This window comes from Alosa sapidissima, chromosome 1 (genome assembly GCF_018492685.1).
Source record: "Alosa sapidissima isolate fAloSap1 chromosome 1, fAloSap1.pri, whole genome shotgun sequence".
NCBI classification, from domain to species: domain Eukaryota; kingdom Metazoa; phylum Chordata; class Actinopteri; order Clupeiformes; family Clupeidae; genus Alosa; species Alosa sapidissima.
Genome location: NC_055957.1, coordinates 21343521 through 21364957, shown reverse-complemented (window position 1 = coordinate 21364957; position 21437 = coordinate 21343521). Strand labels below are relative to the sequence as shown.

Below are 21437 nucleotides of genomic sequence, written 5' to 3'. Positions count from 1 at the left end.
GCAGGTCAGAAGTGCACCGCTATGGTTTAGACTGAGTGTCAGTCCGGCAGACTCCAACCAGCTGCTCCTTTGGCTCTCGTCCTCCTCACGACTCTGTCTCGGGGTCCCCCAGTGACCAGTCTCGTCCTGGCGCAGAGGTAAACCATGTGCCAGACTGAAAAATGGCCCCCTCTCTCAACAATAAACACCCTAGGCCAGCATGAGCACGTCAAGGGGCCCTCATCGAGTCCACTAGTCCACTAGCGGTCCCCGGCCTGTCCTCCTTTCGCTCTCTCTCGCTCTCATACACCAGGATGTTCAGACGTCGGGATCATCAATTTTCATGGTCCTTTCAGCATTCTTTCACACCCCATCTCAGAATTATTGTCGAATAATGGCTCTTCTGCAGTTTTCGATTCGGGTTGATTAAGAGAGTCTCGGCTATCGGTTCCAAATAATACCAGGCAGCCAGATCTGAGAAATTCACTTCACAGCAAAAAGTGAATCTGGCACTCCCTCCATCTCGACTGCCCCTAATGCATTTCACAGTTTGTTTATGACTGTGCCAGCCATGTGGAATGTAGAGTAATGCCACCAGTGAGAAAGGAGAGCTGCAGGGATGATTAGCTAACTGGAGCATCAGCGACAGAGAGGGATCACAAAATGGAGGGCCTCTCAGAGAAGAGGACATGGACATGCATACAATCACACATATTAACACACACAGACCGACACACATAAACACACACTTGCATGCATGCATGCACGCATGGTCACACACACACACAGCCAACAGCCACACAAGCACACACACAAGCACGCACGCATACACATACACAGACACTCGCTTCCAGTCAGCAACTCTGACAAGTGCAATTTGAATGGGTGAGGAATGCTGATGTCATAAGTCAAGCTTCCTCAGGGCCTTGTCACTGTGCCTCCAAAATCCAACACACACACACACACACACACACACACTTCCCCTCCACCCAGAATGCCTTTCATTACATTTTCTCCTCCACAGCCCTCAGGGGAAGAGGCGACTTTTCAGCACGGCACAAATCATACACTAAGTTCCTGAGTTAAGTTATTCAGCCATAATTGAAAGGAGGTAATTATTTCCGTGCTTGTCAGTGGCAGGGAGGGGCTTTCACACACAAAGCCGCCCTCTCTCTCCCTCCCTCTCTCTTTCTCTCTTTTCTTTCTTTCTCTCTCTCTCTCTCTCTCTCTCTCTCTCTTTCACCTCCCATTTGTCCTGTAGTGACTCACCAACTGGGGCTAGTAAGCCCCTCAGTGAGCCAGAGACGGGCACATCTGTACGGGTGACGGAAGGCTGGCTAATGATGACGCAGGAATGAGACAAGGGCCCTGAACTCTGAGGGCCCATCAGAAATCAGAAAAGATTGAGAGCTTAGCTTTCCGGTCCGTGACACTTACCGCCAGTTGGGTTTTGACGCCTGCTTGGTTCGCCTGCAACATCACACAGACACAGATACGCACACAGACACATATACAAACACAGAAACACACGCACACACACATATACATACAAACACAGAAACACACACAGACACACACACACACACAGAGACAGACAGGCCTGGAGAGGCAGAGCAGGTGCCATGGTGACCAGCTGTCACTCTGTGGAAGGCAGCGCGGGTGAGAGAAGAGTATGGCATTTGCCCAAATAGCTAATAGTGCCATCAATTTCTGCGCTGGCCCAATGACACCAGTGGCGAATTGGATGGGAAGAGATGCAGTGCATTATGCGGGAGCACTCTTTGTTGTTGGAGTGCGCTCAAGGACGCCTCTCTTTGGCTCTCCCCCAACATACTCCAAGCTCAGCGCTCCAGCGACCATACAAAAAGGAGGATGGGTACTTGGGAATCTGCGATGGATTTTCAAAAGCCACACTTACATGCGAAACAAAAAAAGGGTGGTGGATAGGCAAAGAGAATTTCATTCGGATTGCTCCAAACACTGTTCAAAGACTAGGAGTTTAGAAAAAGGGCTATTTCAATGGCCCTATGAGCCCCCCCCAAAAAAAAAAAAAGAAAAAGTAAGAGCAAGATGACTCACACACACAGCTAAACGGGGACCAATAGAGACAAGGACACTTTTGAATTTTAATGGACAGTAATTGCAGTCAGAAGTGCTTTTAGAGCTGAATGCAGCCATTTTTACTGTACCGGTACGTCTAAAATATTGAACTGTTTGAAGGAGAACAGTGTTTTCAAGCAAGGTTTGTAAAGGCAAAGACACCTGGAGCACTGTGCTTTACCCTTCCCTCCTCTTCATTTTCTTTTTCTATTTTTCATCTCTTCTCTCTCCTTGTTTTCAAGTTGTTTTTTCTCCTCAAATCAGCCTTGACCACCTGCCAACACTCATTCATCCATTCTAAACTCTCTCTCTCTCTCCAGAGCTCTTCATTCTCACACCATTCCCCAGTCTCATCCTTTCCAAAGCTCTCATCCCTCTCTTAGCCCCTCAACTCCTCCTCTCTTTTCTCTCTCTCTCTCTCTCTCTCTCTCTCTCTCTCTCTCTCTCTCTCTCTCCACAGTGTTCTCTCTCTCTGCCCTGCACTCTCCTGCTGTTGCTCCAGATATTAAAACAAATCAGCCATGAAATAAGCTCCTTCCTTCGTCCTTAGCCGAGCTGTCGCGCTTCATTCCTGTCCACATCACACTTGTTTGCCCGCCCACCTCTCTGCTTAGGAGGGGAGCCGCCTTGCACCCCACCCCCCTCCACACACACACACACACACACACACACACCCTGCAGTCACCTACAGAAGGAAAGCTGGCTGCCACTGACATCCACCAGGCCTGAGTACCCCAGTGTGAAAGCTCAGGATCACTCCCAAAGATGTATTACCACTAGTGACCCCACACATGCAGCAGCAACACTCCTAATGGTGCTCATAGCTCTGCCCCCCCCCCCCCCACACACACACACACACATACACACACACACACACAAAACGCATTTTGACTCACCTGCTTTTATGCACAAAATGGATGCAGTGGAGAGCAGAGGAGAGAAAGGGCCGGGTGGGGCCTACGTGTCACAGCCCATTTGGGTAGATTTTGTTGTTTGTGTCTGCATCTGTGTGTTTGTGTGTGTGTGTGTGTGTGTGTGTGAGTGATTGTGTGTGTGCATCCTTGTGTGTGTCTGCATGTGTGTGTGTGTGTGTGTGTGTGTGCATGTGTGTTTTGCTGTTTGTGTGCGCGTGTGTACATGTCCTTGTGCGTGTTTGCATGTGTGTATGTGTGTGTGTTTGTGTGGGTGCGGATGTGTGTGGGTGTGGATCTGTGTGCGTGTGTGGATGGGCACACATCCTGGTGTGAATGATTTGTGATGCCAGCAGCGGGTAAGATGTCATATTTGTGCGCACGTCCTTGTGATTTGCTGCAGCTCCGTGTCCCTCTGGGGGATGTTCTCCCCACCACATGCCCATTAGCATGGGGCCGCTGGCACCGCCTGAGATGTCTGCTCCAATTCTTTTGGATTGGGGGCCAACACAGGGTGTGTGTGGGGAGGAGGGGGGGGGGTGACTGGCCCTCCACACGTCTACCCCCACACCCACAAAGAGGAGAGGTAAACACACATGTACAGTACATACAGGAATATAGGCACTATTGTTATGGAGCACACAAGCACTTTAGATTGTATTAATAAAAACATGAACTGCTTTGGAGTTCCTGTTCATGGAGACTGAAGTGATAAGTCAATTGGCACTGTTGGAGTTGAGTAGCTGTTAGAGGTCAAAGGTTATTGTGGTGAAAGAATGTCTTTTTTCTGTCACTGACTTGGACAATGGAATTGTCAGGTCACGTGGAGATGTTTAGATGCATTTTCATGGGGAAGAATGAATTTCCAAAACTAGAGGACCAGGCTGGGAGTTCAGTTTTTTAATATTTAGAAGAGACATTAGCACTTAACAAGGAGAGCTATGGTTTAAAGCTTTCAAAAAACATGGTTTTAAGGAATGCCCACTCCCTTGTTTTCTGACATGATGCAGCTCTGGGTCTGTGCACAAGTTTACAACCACAAGACATATTTGCTGAATATCACAGTTCAGAAATGGTAAAAAATAGTACATTTCAGCACTCCATGAAATTATGCAGTAGTCGTCACCTGTGTTGTTCAGCTAGTTAACATAATATAAGCTAATTATTTTGGCCATCTATACATGCTATATAATCCTTTTTCAGGACTGTCTGGGACACAGCAGTTCAATAGGCTGCTGACAGTGGATTTCGTACCAAGAAGTGGCAGTTCAGCCCAGTTTAAATATATTTCAGAATAGGCCTACACGAACAAACAAAAAGTGATTAGGATGAAATTCCCGTGCACAGCCTTCCAGATGCTGGTGAGGTGCAGTCATCAATTGATAGACAGGAGAGTGAAGGATCACCGCACACTGGTGGGATTTCTTTGCTGATTTTATTTAGTGAAAATAAAACTAAATAAAATCAGCAAAGAAATCCCACCAGTGTGCGGTGATCCTTCACTCTCCTGTCAAACTAAAAGTGATTGTTTGAACTGTAGCCCATTTATTTATTTTATTAATTATTTTTGAATGGTGTTAGGGACACTAAAAAATGGTTATGTAGGTGTTATCACCAACATATATCATACACCCCAGTAAATAGCCTCTGAGTGACTGTCATCAGCAATTATATCAAATTAGTTAAACAGCTAGGTTGATGCACTAGCCTATGTGCCAGCTGAACTTAGCTCCGCCCACAACATTTGAGGTCGGGAAGTTCGGTCTGGCATTGTTCCGTTGTGAAACAACTATGCTCGAACCAGAGCTGTTCGGCGCAATCAAATCAGGCTTTACGATGATGGGCAGGTGAGCAACAGCGCCTCGTCTATCACGTCATCTGAGCACACTTTGATTTTTGGTTGATTTTGTTTGCAACAAAAATGCTGTGGCTAGAAGGAGACAGATGGCTTCTAAGACCCCATATGGAAAAATGCATATTATTTCAACGAGGTTTTATCACTGAAAACGATTATTTCTTAAAACTTTGGCCAAAGTTGAGATGTGGAAAAACTCATGGTTTCACTTTTATCAAGGGAAAACGTGTTGCATTGTGACATGTTGTTCCTTCGTTCGTTTGAAATCTCTGATTGACCACCTGTTCGAGGGATTTGCGACAGCCTTTCCCAGCTGTTTATAACATGTTTGTAGCATATCGGTGTTCAACAGAATTATTTTTAAAAATGGAGGGGAAATATCAGTTTTTCCTAATAGCCTACCCTGCTAAGTATCTCTTAGATTTAGCTAACGAGTGTTGTGGGAGATATTGACGGCACAATAACTTTTACCATTAGGTGGGGGGCTGGCTGGCGGAGCCGGTGGCAATACTCAGCCCTGTTGATCAACAATTCAACTGATCCTAAAAATAAGGTATGACCACTAGAAGCAATAGAGCTGACCCCAGTGCCTAACATATGGAAAGCATTAAATTAAGATCCCAATGTGCACCGAGATATATTTTTTCTAAAAACAAAATCCCATCCACTCTGCTAAACTCTAGGAACACAACCAGTAGGTGGCGATGAGATTACTTTCCCTCCCTATTCTGACTAGAATTTGAGTATGACAACGTCAGGCTATTCACCTTATTCAGCCCCGCCCATTTTTTTTAAATTCCACGTTGTCTTTCAACTTCCGGTCGGCTAGCTACGTGTAGTTAGCTTCATTGGGATAACACGGCAGAAGAGGATAGAGAGGCTAACTTACAGAACAGCCGCTCCAAAGTCAGTTTTTTCCTAACTTCAGATACATGTAGGAAAGCTGTATAACAGAAATGTCTTAAGTCACCAAAATCCTAAATAAACGTTCCTAACTTTAGGATGACCCATAATATATGATGCCAATCATCTCGATAGAGCTCTGCTATCTCAATGTATCGCAATGGATGTACTGCTCAATCGGAGACAATGTGGGCAAAGCTAGCGCCCCCATGTTTGCGCGCGGAATAAGGTGAATACACGAATCCGACGAGCGTTCTGTGGAGGCTGCCATCTTGTGGCGACGCCATTACTGAGCTGTTACTGGTATGTAAACGAACCTCCGTTGTCACCTTTTACTGTCTATGTGATAACGCACCCTCAATGACAGCTACAGCCAGGCAGCATGGCTTGTTGGGTTGATGATGTTAGACAGTGGCCTCCGGTCACAGATGAAGGTACAAGCGATCTTACAGATTATTTATGAAAATAGCTTAGAGTAAGAATGAGGAAATAAAGACATAATTGGGACTAGGTTGATATTATATCTACTTAACTACTGTAGCTCTAACGTCAGCAATAACTATGCTAGCTAGGCTAGCTAACGAGGAAACTATAAAAATATCTGTCCATTTGGAAACAATAAATAAATGAATGGATATTAAATAAACTAATTCATGTTTTTCATTTGTGACCATTGTTTATCTAATTTTCACATTTCAAAAGGAAAGGGTAAGGTACAGCTAACTGCTATCTGTGCAAACCGTATGGTAACGTTAGGCTACCAGACTGGGGCAGTCGACCCGGGGTATTTTGTGTATCTCACATTTTTCTTTTGTTCCAACTGGTAATTTTATTGCTGCTATTGGAACAATTGAAAACGGAACATGTTTTCCCACTCGACATTATAAAAGAAGTAGTGAGACAGTCGTAAATCGCGGGCTGTTAATGCTACGCAGCAACAGCTCAGTAATGGCGCAATGCTACGCAGCAACAGCTCAGTAATGGCGCCCGCTTACTTCCAGTAGTTTCGCCGGATTCGTGTATTGATGCACAAGAGATAGGCCTAACATTAAATCACTGACCTCAATGTCCAGCTCATATCAGGTGCTTTCTAATAGTCTAGCAATTTCATTTGGTATAATATTGGCTTATTATTTGCATGCTCTTATTGCTAGTTTATTCTACCAGTGAATTAGTTACCATTTCAACTCGTAAAGGCTAACATTGTGTGATGACACAGAAGGTTGCAGTTTGGTGAGCTAACTATTTTTATAGGTTGTATAGTTCTGCCCTTTGAAAACCCCCGTAGTCAACTGTTAACGCATAAGCATGTCCGTCTCGTCCTTTGAGCTTTCTTACTTGAACCTGGCTAAAAGAAATGTATATCCATCTATGGGGACTGTGTCAGGGTTTGTTGTTGGTGTTTCAGTTCACTGATATGAATGAGTCTGATGATCGGTCAGGTCGAATTATTTCTTTTTCATTGGCATTGGCAGTTAAACATAAGAAAGTGTCTGGTAGGGAGGTAACAGCAGGCTTAATAGCACACTTTAGAAACTCATTGTACTCGCAAGCTAACTGTAGGCTATGGATAATGTTAGCCTACCAACTGTGCAAAATTGGACTTGTGGTGAATAGGCTAGGCTAAATCAGATATAATTGCCATCATTGTGATCAGGGAATCACAGATTGGTTCCACAAATACTACACCTGTAGCCTACTTAAACGTGTTCATTCGATTAGATTTCATTTTCACTCCATTAGCCATACCTTTTCAGTGGTAGAAGGTAGCCTACTCTGACGACTGTTCCCCCCTACTCTGACGACTGTTCAGGCATCCTGAGCCGCTCACCAATCAGAGGCATAGCCTAGGCCTACTACTCGTTCAGGAAATAGCAGATAGGCTGTTTAGGGTACAACTGAGCCTGTCGTCATTTATCCTATTCAATCGCTAAAATCAGGTTTGCAAAAGTAATAAGGTTTGAGCATTAAAAGATTTCACAAAAGTTTCCAGGTGTTTTGTGGTCTGGTCGCTCCACCCTTTCATAATGTGTGTGCTACTTTTGCTACTTTAGTCCCTCCAACCATCTCTGGGAAGAAATACAGATGTTTAACTGTATGTCTATATTGCTGCTGCCATAACCCTAGGTTATAGACTGTTGATTATATTCCTATAGTTGGAGAAATGCTGCATTCCTCTCTCATAATGCCCAGCCCACCCTCTCATATAATGAGGCCTGTCTTTCAAATGCCCACTCAGTCCGATAAGTACTACCTCGCAGCAGTGCTGCACCTCTGTCCACTGCCATTGTTTGGGCCAGAGCCTGCTTCATTAAATTAATCCCAAAGCCATGGCCCTGACTCTGGGGGTGAAAGGGGCGGCCTGGGGGCTGGATTTGGGCCCTGTCCCTCCCTCTGTGAATTGGGCCGGCCACTGAGGCCTGGCTGTTCTGGGAATGCGAGCAATGAAGAGGGGGAACAAAGCCCGGCACTGTCCCCCTACAGGGATGTGTGTGTGTGTGGATGGGTGGGGTGGTGGGGTTACTGGGTGGAGCTGGTTTTCCATCTCAGCGCTATCAGCAATGAGAAGCTTTGCTTAAATCTTCATCTGATCTGACAGTGCTCTCGGAGAGTCTGACTGGTCCTGTCTTGTTCAGCGAGTTCTGCCCATACGGACATGGCTGTGGATTCTGAGCCTCACGTACCCCCTAATGTCCAGCGCTCTGTGTCTCCACCCCCTCTTCCCCATTCCCAACGCTCATCTCATTCCTTACTCCACCCTTTTTCCCTCTCCGCCCGTCTGCAGCGCGCCCCCACTCTGTGGATGCCGAACATTCTCCGTCGCCTAAAGGCTGCCGAGAGAATAGACGCCGCTGAAAATGTCCATTTGCATAATATGTTTAATAATCGGAGGATTACGCCTTCTGCAGAACAGGCATGGAGAAGAGCCTGGCACTGAAGGCACAAAGCCCCCCAAAACGCTCATGTTCAGTTCCGATCAAAAACTCAGCGTTAGTCACTGGAGCCCCTCTACTGTACGATGTATTTTGGATGCATGTGTTCCATGAAGCGCTCACGCCCAGGAGACGATGTTGAGACCTGTCGTTTTCCTGATTTGGCACTATTTCATCCTGCCAGTGGATACTATGTGCAATAGTCAGAGAGCAATGGATATCAAGTCTCTGCTGCATGGCTCCGCAGTCTCTGTGCAACTCTCAGAAGCGAGGTAACCACTGTACTTATTTAAATGTCCTCATTCCACAGGGTGTATGGCTAATTATGCAGTTAAGCTTATAAAAGCTGAACGTAATTGTACAATTCCATGCATCTTGTTCAAAGATATAAAATAGAGTACGAAACAGCTATGAAACAGCTTTCAAAACAGCTGTGAAAGATTTGTGTTTAGTTCTAGATAGTTTTCTATGAAAAAAAGGCCAATAATACATAGTGCAGCACTGAATGTCTTCAGAATGAATGTTTTCCATTTAATCTTGGAGCTTTGTGTGGAAAGAGTCGATTGCACCAGCTCCACCTCTCTAGCCCCATATCATCACCCACTCCCCTCGCCTGGCCCTCTCCACTGATAGCAACCAGAGGAACAGAACCATAAATCCTTCCCACAGCTGCTGTGGAGTAGAAAAGAGCCTGCAGTCTCATAGAGGCCATACAGCAGCAAGAACACATTGTTGGGAGTGAATAGTTTTTTCTATTTTTTTTTTAATGTTGGCATTTCACATTATTTCCTGGGCCTCATCCTGCCTTATCGGTGGCTTTGTGGATTATGGCAGGATCTGGTTCCATCTTTTAAGGGGTGGGGGAAGTCCCCGTGCTAATTACTTTCATTCTGGGCAAGAGAATGGACCCCTCTGAGACTGAATGTCTGCAGGCCTTTGGTCACATAAATAAATGCACACAATGCATACAATTAATGGAGACTTAACTGCGCAAGGACTAATTTCTCCTTCGTCTTTTCTCCCCCTTCCAAGACAGGAGAACTTTCTGGCAATTACCATGCTGTTACCATGGTTATTATGGATAATTCCAGGTTATTTATGCTTGGAGTGCCAATCATGCTGAGGCTTCACCCGTTCATTATCTTAGCCAGGTTATTTTCTCCATCTGCAAAGTAATTTAGCTTGCATGATCGTAATCAGAATTTTTTTGTGTGTGTGCCAGGCTGCTGTTCTTCGAAGGAAAGGGTCTCTGCCGGGAGACAAAGGAGCCGCAGTCTGCTATGCCCACCTCAGTGACACACATGCCATGCAATAAGCAAAGTCGACTTGCCATTCAGTTACCGCAGAGTGATCGGCTGGCTAATGTTCCATTTACATGCTTACTACTTGTATTCAACCCTCTTCTTTTTCACCACTTTAGCCATAATTGTTAGCATAACCCAGAACAGTGTGTACATTTTGAAAACGACAAAAACTGAAACTGCACTATAGCATTAATGACAAAATAGTTTTGAGAAAGGTAGCCACGTGTCGCACGTCCAGACTGCAGGAGACATCAAGCCCTATTAGTATTTTCCCATCTAACCACACAACTGCTCATTTCTGGGTCTGAGGAGGCGAAGAGATGGAGACAACCATTACTTTGCCTGTCCAAATGATCCCTCCCATTTCACATCCTAATTGTCCAGGCAGACAAAGCTGTAAGTGCATTGTTCGGGCTGCTGCCAACTAGGCCTCCTCCTTCATTTGTTCCAGAACAATCCGCGGAGCTGTGGGTTGAGAGTCTATACTGTATGTTCTGTTTGGACTCGAGTGGCAGTTCTCCTAACGGCAGACCTTGTGGCGGTGGTTGCAAAATTGATTCCCAGCGTGTTTACCTTCCTCTCATCTTATTAATTAACCCATAAATTAGCCATCTCTGCCTTTTAAGTTCCTCTGAGGTAGACTGGAAATGAGCTGGTTAATTAACTTATTGTGCCTCTGGCAAAGGGCCATAGATTGAGGACTAGGAACGGTGTAAGAGGGAGGAAAATTCTGTTTCAAAATATCTTTTCCAATCATTTGAAGACAGTTCATGCTGGCTCCCCCGTGGTTTCACAAAGTACTCCCTGAAAGAAGAAGATCCCAGAGAGAAGAAAGCAGACTAATCATGTGCAGCCATGAACTCTTTTTCAGATGATCTTTTCTTCCCCACAATAGAGCAACACACTAAACACCAGATAGAAAAGGTCAGACCTTGCTTATCAAGGTAACATGCTGAGGAGAGTTGGACAGCTGCTGTCTTCTTTGTGTAGATTGTTAAGTGTTTGCCTCTGCCTCACTCTGTTGGACCCATGTGAGGGTCAACCATTTTGTTTGTTTTGTTGTTGCATAAAAAGAACCAAACAAATCAACGGTAGACTTCTGAAGCTGCAGCGAGAGAGAGAGACAGAAACAAGAATGAGTCTTTCCCTGTTTCCTCCTACTTTACGGGCTCTCTCCCCCTCGGCAAAAAGGGTCAGAAAATCCTGGCAGGGTTAGAAAATGTTCTTCTTGAACCACAAGATGTCCACTGCTGCTCCTCGGAGAGCCACCGTGGGATGTTGCTGCCAGCTTCAACTTTCCTTCCAAGTCACCTTCGCATTAACGAGAGAGAGGAAGAGAAAGATGGAGAGAAAGAGCATCCACAACCACCTTACCGCCCTCCTCTCTCTCTCTCTCTCTCTCTCTCTCTCTCTCTCTCTCTCTCTCTCTGTGGTCTGTGTCTCCTTTTCTCACCCAAACACCCAAACACACACACACACACACAAACACACACACATCCATGAGCACCTTTATTAACTCCAGATAGTGCCTGTCTGCCGACCCCACCCCATCTCACTGACGAGGCCTGCAGCAAGGAGGCCTATCAGATGGAGGGGAGCTCCATCTCTCTCCACCTCTCCCCATCTCGCTCCACCTCTCCTCATCTCTCCCCATCTCTCCTCATCTCTCCCCATCTCTCTCCACCTCTCTTTATCTCTCTCCACCTCTCCCCATCTCGCTCCACCTCTCCTCATCTCTCCTCATCTCTCCCCATCTCTCTCCACCTCTCCTCATCTCTCTCCACCTCTCTTTCCATATTTCTCCACTTCTCTCCATATTTCTCCACCTCTCTCCATCTCTCTCCACCTCTCTTTATCTCTCTCCATCTCTCTCCACCTCTCTTTATCTCTCTCCCCATCTCTCTCCATTTTTTTCCACCTCTCCCTGGCTCTCTCCATCTCTCCCCATCTCTCTCCATCTCTCCCCATCTCTCTCCACCTCTCTTTATCTCTCTCCCCACCTCTCCCTGGCTCTCTCCACCTCTCTCCATATTTCTCCACCTCTCTCCATCTCTCTCCACCTCTCTCCATATCTCTCCACCTCTCTTTATCTCTCCTCATCTCTCTCCACCTCTCCTCATCTCTCTCCACCTCTCTCCATCTCTCCTCAGCTCTCCCCAGGCCTGGCTGGCTCCACTGAGCTGGAAAGGTCACACGTTGCTCCTGATGCTGGAGTGACCAGAGCGGAGGGGTGGTGTGCCCGCAGGGGAGTACAGGAGAGACAGGAGTGGGCAGGAGGGAAGTGGAGACCCGACCCCCACCCTCTCAATCCCTCAGTCTAGCTAAAGGCTGGTTTATGGTTCTGCGTTGAATCAACGTCATTGCTGAACACCGAACCGTTGTCAGTTGTGCGTCTCATGCTGTGTCTGCTCACCACCGTAGCGCTACTTAGAGTGGCGAACGCCATGGACTACCGTGTTTAAATATGCCATTTGTTTGGCCTTTTCTTGCTTAGAATATGCCAACAATATCATTATTGTAACCAGGAAATAAATCAGAGGTTATTTGTAAGGTGTCTGCCAGCCAGTTTATGTTATTCTAGCAAGCAAACTTCCCACAACTGCCCAAAACAAAGTACTACTGCTTGCAAGTTTGCTGGTGAAGTGCCGATTTTCAAACATTACTGAAAAATAGACACCGGATCAGATAATCCTGTCACTGTAACAAAACATATGATTCCACACAGAACCATATGATAATTCCACACAGAACCATACATTTGGGCTCCCTATGGAGCACAACATGGTGGCACGTAATGCACTCCATTGGCGACACAGTGACCAGTAGCCTCTGTAATGCGCTCCATCGCAACACAGTGACCAGTAGCCTCAGTAATGTGCTCCATCAGCGACACAGTGACCAGTAGCCTCTGTAATGCGCTCCATCGGCAAAACAGTCAACGGCTCATTCTAACTCTGAATGCATCATTTGACAAGATGTTAGAAGAGCACAAGGAGGATCATAGGGATAGATATATAAATATAGGCCCATACATTATTTCTTTTTCTTTATGATTTTGCAAGCGCATCATGAAAGAGGATTTGCCAGAGTAAATTAGTGAGGGCCCTTGATATGCAGATCAGAGCCCATTAATCAAAGAAATGAGATTAGGATTTCAAATGGGGATGAAGAAAGGCTCCATTATCTTAGCGGAGTGTCATGTTTAATAACGCGGAACGCCGCTGTAATTCACTTCTACTGCACACCCAGTGGGGGCCTGCAGCCCTCAGAGGCTTATCTGCTGTGTCAGGTAACCCTCCGAGTGTGTGTGTGTGTGTGTGTGTGTGTTGGATAGGGAGGGGGTGGGGCATCACTCAATGAAGTGAGAGATGAGAAGTGAAAGGGGGAGAGATTCAAAAGGAGAGGAGCACACTCCTATGAGAGAGAGAGAGAGAGAGAGAGAGAGAGAGAGAGAGGGGAGATGAGGGCTGGATGTGCATCTTTGGGCTTTGATGTCTTGTGTCTTGTGCAGCCAGGCCTGGGCCTGCACAGCACATGAATAATGCTTGACTGTAAATGCAGCAGGCTCCAACAACCACCTCTGAGCAAGCAGCACACCACAAAACACACAAACAACGCTAAAAAAAGCATTTCATATGATCAAAACACTGCCATGAATATGCATCATGTATTTACAACACTAGACCAACAGATATCATCCAAACACACACTCTCTCTCTCTCACACACACACACACACACACACACACACACACACATACACATAAACAAACACACAATCACTGCAGAGTATCCTTCAACAACACAGTAGATAAGATGAGGCATACACACACAAACAACATTCAAAAGAAAAATTCCACTTACAATGGACCATAAAACACAATAACACCCTCACACACACATCCAGGGCCACAATGAAGAGGCGGAGCTATATGAATCAGCGAGCCTGGAGCCTGCGCTCGGGCCCAGAGGTGTGTCAGCAGGGGCAGGCAGCGCTGAAACGCAGCTTTTAAACACCGGCTGTTTCTCTTGCCTGACTAAGAATTGATTTTGACAAACGTCTTGCCACTGGGACAAGCACATAACTCACTGATGGCCACGAGGCTGCTCTCCGCTCCTCTTTGGGAGCAGCAGAAATTATGCCGAGATTAATATTTAATACTGGAAGGGACTTGGGAGACACACATGTGTGCCAGGTCCTTTGTCTTTGTGTTCAGCAAAGTGGAGCTTCAATGCGAGGTGCAGAAGTGTTTTTTTTTTTTAGTGGTGGGCATGTAGAGAGAGTGAGAGAGAGTGAGAGAGAGAGAAAGAAAGAAAGAAAGAGAGAGGGAGAGAGAGAGACCTAGGCTGTTTGGCTCTGAATAATGCAGAGAAATGGTCCACTGATGAGGGGCCATTACAAAGAGGAGAGCTGAGGCAGGACCCTCCCCGGACTCACACGCCACTCCACATGGATCTTCATCCCTGTTGGTCACAGCTCTGAAAATAAAGCCAGGGTCGGAAAATAAATATATTACATTAGCCTTTTGTTTTGTCAAGTGGTGGGTGGAAATTTGATGAGTTTCTGTGCCAAGGGCCAGAGATGAAAGAGCAGTGGAGAAAACAGACTCATATGAATCTCGTGGTGCGAGCAGAGTGCATACTGATAATATTATAATACTGAATACGTCATCAACACATCATGGGATAAAGTAGCACTGAGAAACATCGAAAGAAACATTGAAACTGAAAAATACAATTAAGTGAAACGATTGTTGAAGACCTTGTTGACAATATCTATCCTACAAAACCTGTCTGTGTGTAGCCTTATGATAAAAGTAGCAGGCAGGCTACACCAGGCACATAATTAAAGCATTCCGTTCGTGGAGGGTATGATTACAACAACAACAATTAGCGTCCACTATAATTAATAGGACATGACAGCAGCACATACGTTCGAAAAAACAAAACCAAAACTTCAAAACCTATTTTAACACTCTGAGAATGGAACGCTTCAGTTCCGTGCCTGCCGTAGCCTGCCTGTTAAACACAATATGCACATTTCAGCACTCTGAGTGGGTCACTTTCCACTAGAGGTAATTGCCTGCATGCACTATGAATATGAAGTCATCTGTCTTTGGCTGGACTGACCCATTACTGACCCGAGACATTAGCTTCCTTTAAAACATTTTAAGTCATTTGTTTAAACGAGAGGGAGGTACCTGGGGGCAGTTAAGCTAAAGAACCTATAGGTCATGTTTTTAGCTTGTATATAATTCAATACCAGACCCTGATGCATGGAGGAGCTGAGGCTAGCTGAGATGAGCATCATCATCATCATCATCATCCCTGATGTAATGTTTTAAGCTTAATGGAAGAGGCATGTGGGGGCGGGGGCACATGTGAAACTCGTGACCATCAGATAAGATGCCATGGTAACCGTCCGGAGGAAGAGGAGGGAGTTACCCATCACGAGGTGAGACTTGGGGGGCTGAGGTGCTGTGTGTGAATGCATCTTAGTGCAATCCTGTAATGACCACCTCCCCTGATCAATAGGCAAAGCGCTTAAGTCGCTCAGCAAGAGATGACTACATCATTTGCACACTGCACATTTCTCTCTCTCTCTCTCCCTCCCTCCCTCTCTCTCTCTGCCCCCTCTCTCTCTCTCCCTCTGTGTGTGTGTGTGTGTGTGTACAAACAGCATACTGCAATTGAGCCGTACAGTAGAGTAGCTGATGAACATTTGCACCCAGAAGGAGAGCGGTGAGCCACATACCTGTTAAAGGTCAGCTCAGTGGGGAAACAAAACCATTCAGCCAGTCTGGACAGCAAACAGTAATCAAACTGGACCTCCATAACCGGTATAGAATCCTTTCCACAAAATGATTATCGACTCATCTCCTTTACACATCTCCTAGCCTCCTGCCTCTTCATCTGATTTCAATCTCACCTTACTGTCATTGCTTTCCAATTATATTCTGGCTTATTATCCAATATTTGTCCTCGCAAACTCCTTTAATTTGACTACTTTTAGAAAAACTAAAATATAAATAGGTGTTGACCCCCTTTCTAAGCATGATTGATAATGCAATCTGGATTGGTTTCATGCTCTGTGATAAAGGCCCTGGCAAAGACAAATGTGACCTGTGTGGCCATCTAGATTGATCCCAAACCCAGTGCAAGGCCCTCCTCTCTGACTAACAGGATCAACGGCACATGAACGGGCCCTGGTAAAGTATAAAGGCTATTCAGTGACAGTGAAAAAACAGGTCGGAAAGCTTCGGTAGGATATCGTCCCCTTAGAATTATAGGGTTCTATCTACGTTCTGAGTAGTTCTGAGATATTGAGCTTCAAAGTTTTAGAATTCCATAGAGTTATACTGATAAGTGGAACAAACCTCTTTAGATATAATGTCCAAAAATGCATACAGCTACAAGAAACACCTCACCTCATCTTCTTAAGGTGTCACAGAATAAGAATATGTCAATAACTCAATTTTGACAAAAATGTCAGATAGAACCTTATAATTCTAAGGGGACGAATATGCCTACAAAGATGAGGAATTCCTCACCTTAGCACAACCTAATGCATGATGGTCATCTTTACATGAACCCTGCTGATAATCCATCTGTGTAGAGATTTAAAGTGCATCTCACTCATATATCTTGACATGCCAGATATTGAGCATTGATAGCTGTCAGCTTGACAGCTATTGAGTATTTTTATAGTATGAACCTCAGAGAAGAAGCACTGTCTGCACATTGTGATAATTAATGATTATTTACAATGAGTCTGCCTCTCACACAAAGGACATTTCAGTTTGAGCTGTTTGAATGTTTAATATAAAAACCACTCACTCCTGTTTCAAAGATACATTATATGAAACCATTTCCATTATAATAAATAATAATAATAAACATCTAAATAATGAATAAGATGAGAGAAGCTATGTCACCTGCGTCTCACTAACACTGTTATTGTGCAGTTATTACCACCAGAGAAGGCAGAGGAAGCATGGGATTACCGCCCTTCAATCAGGATGTTCAGTAATGGACTACTGCCACAGTAGTAAGATAATAATAATAATAATAAAAAAAACGTGGTTCATCAACAACTAATTGATCAAATTGAAATTTGGTTGATGCATTCTAGGCTTTAGTTTATAGTTTCAGACATGTTGAAAGATTGTTTTTTTAAGTGCACAGTAGAGCCAGGATCATGTTGCTGGCCTGATAACTGGTTGGCCTGGGTTCAATGCCCAGACCTGCTGTTCTGAGTCAGTGTCATTTGGGATACGAGTCACTTTACTTTACTCTATATGCCCACCTGATAAACAGGAATTTTACTGATTGTGACCTGATGGTAATTTTGATACCATAGATTTAATAGAGACCCAGTCAGAACATAGTATGTAGTATGAAAAATCAGGAACGGAGTTTATTTACAATGATGCGCATCAAGGGAGAGACAGCATGACTTCACCTAAAGATCCATCAGCTGCTCTAACTAGACAAGGAAATAGTTCGGGTTTAAGTATCCTTCCAGGCTGATGGGAGATGGCGTTGGTCATCCCATCTCACGTGGACTACACTGAATCAGACCCTGATTAGTGGCAACCTGGCAATCCGGAGCAGATAGCTACTGACGCAGCCATGCTGAACAGTGAAACACTGCAAAATCATAATATTCCTGGGAAATGCACAAAATGTAAATGATTATACAATTGTTTCATCAAAGTTAGTCAGATCCAAATAAGCCGGTACATGACTAGATATATGATTTAACTGATTTCTTCATAAGTCATGAAAAATAGCTACACATGATTGGTGTACAATAACAACCAAATAAATCAAAGAGCAAATTTTCACAATAATCACAACAAGAGCTAGTGATCCAAAAAGAATATATTTGGTCTATCCCCCTAAACTATTCAGAAACTTAGAGGAATCCGGACCTAAATCACATGTATATAAAAATAATAAGTTCTGAATCCAATACTCTCAGACCCAGGGACCGCCATTCTGACAAAGGAAGCAACCTGAAGACTGCTAAATAAAAAAATAGTGACTCTCAATGACTATACATTCTTTAATGCATTGTCAAAGACCATCAGCAACACCCTAACAGTCCACCGGTGGGCCGCTGACCACTGATTTAAAACCTCCGTAATCGACAATTTGGCTTGTTCTTTCTCAGCACTCATTCACCAGTTTTCAGCAGAGGCTGTTCTCTGAATCCATATGCCCTTTATGTCTGACCTTTCTCACACACCACAGGGCCAAAAAGTAAAGGGTATAGGGAGAAGAAGTGTATAACACTCCAACAGGGCCAGAAAGTAAAGGGTATAGGGAGAAGAAGTTCCAACACTTCAAGAGGCCGGCAAACCCACCTGTTAATTTGTGTGTTAATGTTCTGCTGAACTTGTGTGGAAACCTCTTCTCACCTCCAGGGCTGTTGTGGAGGCTAAACGCAAGTAAACACAGTTTATCCACCTCTGAAATTTCAGAAATAGAGTTTATCCACCTCTTATTAGAGTTTATCCACCAATCAGAAGAGTTTATTCACCAATTGCAACTTTTAACATTCTAAAATCACACTGTATTATCCACATTTGCAATATGTACACTCATCAACACTCTAGGAACCATTTAATACCACTGGTATTGTTATAAACATTGGACAATAACCTCCACCATCATCAAACATGTTCTGAATGCCTTTTTTAAAAATCCGATACCGCATGGCACAGTCCACCTCACCGGGATCACAGAAATCATAGTTCATAGTCCACTTCTTAATTTACCACTACACCCCCTGCTCACCTCATGGACCTTTAGCTGAGCAGCGTCCACTTGCTGTCCTGTTGCCATGAGCCCTGGCCGATGAGGGGAGCGGCTCCTCCAGCTGATTACAAATTACAGGGCAGGGTGGTCCTCAGACTGACCTGCTCAGCAGCGACGAGGAACAACTGGCTACAGCTGACACATTCTCCAGAGGATGGGTGGGGAAATGCAGGGAGGCACAGAATTCAGTCTCCATTCATCAACACTTAATCATGCCGCCATTCGTCACCATGTAGGAGCACAAAGAGGTCAGTGATCTGCGATCTGAAGCTGATGGTTGGTGTGATAATACACTCAAACATGTGTAGTCCATTGTTCCTATGCTGTACGAATGAGCGGGATTTCTGAATAAAATATGGAATTCCAGCAGCACAAACAGAAAGGTAGAGTGCTTGCTCATTTTACCCTTTTCTCTCACTGTGAAAGGTTGTCATTCTTTTCAAACAAGTCTTTCCCCCATTCAATCCAGGCCTGTTGTCAAATACCCCCCAAAATGGCTATTACTTATGTGATTTCAGAAGTGGCCTTCATCTGCCTGCTGCCATCGGGAACGTGGCATTTAAAGGCTGGCTGACGAGGCCTGTTTATTGATTTCAACAGAGAGGTAACATGGGGCGCCCAGACAATACACAATTTTGGAGACTCTCCTTTGAGTGTGTGTGAGGACTCACTTAAACAGGTGGAGTCATTCGAGGCAGACTGAGGGGACAGCTTTGAATCTCTCATGAGACTACGAGACATTGTCATTTGATATAAGGCAATAAGGCAGTTGTGCAAAGCGACACACAAATACAAAAACAACATAATATTTAAAATTTAACAGGGAACAGATTAGAATGTTGGTCAAACTATAATAAGGAGAATAGCAATAATAAACAACAATGTCAATTCAATCAATAGCCTAATAAAAATAAGCAATGAAAATGAGGGGAAAAGCAATAATAAACAACTAGAAAAGCATTTCCTGAAGGAAATACAGTGCATGAAAATGCAAAAAATATGATGTAAAATATCATACAGAGTAAAAACAAACTATATTGGTTGCTAGGTAGATGAGGTTTAATATAGTTGGCATGACTGAACAGTTAAATAGGTGGATAGTTTATATAGGTAAATGATTTACTTGGTAGATAAGGTTTAATATAGTTGGAATGATTGAACGGTTAAATAAGTGGATAGTTTAAATGGTTAAATTATTTAGGTAGATAGTTGACGATAACTGACACTTGGAATGGCTCTAATGTTTGCTAGCAGTTATGCTAACTATGTTAACAAAGATAATAATGTTAACCAAGTTACTATGCTAACTAGCATGCTAACAATGTTAAAATGCTAAGTATGTTAACCATGTTACTTAGCTGACTTAGCTCATCATTTTAAGCAGTTTTGCTAAAAATGCTAACTAGCATGTTAGCATGCTAACCATGTGACTTAGCTAACTTAGCTAATCATTTTAAGCAGTTTTGCTAAAAATGTTAACTATGCTAACCATGTTACTTAGCTAACTTAGCTAATCATTTTAAGCAGTTTTGCTTAAAATGCTAACTAGCATGCTAACATGCTAGCATGCTAACTATGCTAACCATGTGACTTAGCTAACTTAGCTAATCATTTTAAGCAGTTTTGCTAAAAATGCTAACTAGCATGCTAGCATGCTAACTATGCTAACCATGTTACTTAGCTAACTAGCTACAGTGGGTAGGAGTCATAGTTGATGACAAGTAACAGTTACAATGGCTAAACAGTTAAAAAGTTCAGTAGTTTAAAGGGTTAAATTGTTTAACAGTAAAATATTATAGTGAGGACTTTTATTTTGAAACAGTTTTTGGCAGAGGAAGCAGTTGAACAGGATGTGTAGTCTTAATAGGGCCAGTTTGTATGCTTAAAGCCTGAGACTGGCAGTTGGTCCAGGTGGCCCGAACACCTGCCATAGGATTCTAATTGCTTAACGGCCGTATTGTGATGCCATAATCATAATGTTAAGTCAATGGGGAAATTTTGATTAGTTTTTAATTAATAGTTTAAAAAGTATAAAAGTTACAAAGCTGAAAAATACATAGCACCCATGTCCCAAGTAAGACCTACGTAACAAAGTTTGAATGAAGTTTCTACGTTAAACGGTTGAAGCTGCATTAAATGTGTTAGCGGAAGAATAAGAATAAGAACTAGAAAAGCATTTCCTGAAGGAAATACAGTGCATGAAAATGCAAAAAATATGATGTCAAATATCATACAGAGTAAAAACAAACTATATTGGTTGCTAGGTAGATGAGGTTTAATATAGTTGGCATGACTGAACACTTAAATAGGTGGATAGTTTATATAGGTAAATGATTTACTTGGTAGATAAGGTTTAATATAGTTGGAATGATTGAACGGTTAAATAAGTGGATAGTTTAAATGGTTAAATTATTTAGGTAGATAGTTGACGATAACTGACACTTGGAATGGCTCTAATGTTTACTAGCAGTTATGCTAACTATGTTAACAAAGATAATAATGTTAACCAAGTTACTATGCTAACTAGCATGCTAACAATGTTAAAATGCTAAGTATGTTAACCATGTTACTTAGCTGACTTAGCTCATCATTTTAAGCAGTTTTGCTAAAAATGCTAACTAGCATGCTAA

The 21437-nt window shown here is 43.8% G+C and overlaps 1 long non-coding RNA gene across 1 annotated transcript; it reads right to left on the bottom strand.

Annotated features, from left to right (window-relative positions):
• Nucleotides 1-14016: 14016 nt before the first annotated feature.
• Nucleotides 14017-19144, bottom strand: LOC121718229. The gene is made up of 3 exons (XR_006033879.1): nucleotides 18787-19144; nucleotides 18354-18427; nucleotides 14017-14463 (listed from the first exon to the last, which is right to left on the bottom strand). It is a non-coding gene; the product is annotated as an uncharacterized LOC121718229 (long non-coding RNA).
• Between the last annotated feature and the right edge of the window lie 2293 nt (nucleotides 19145-21437).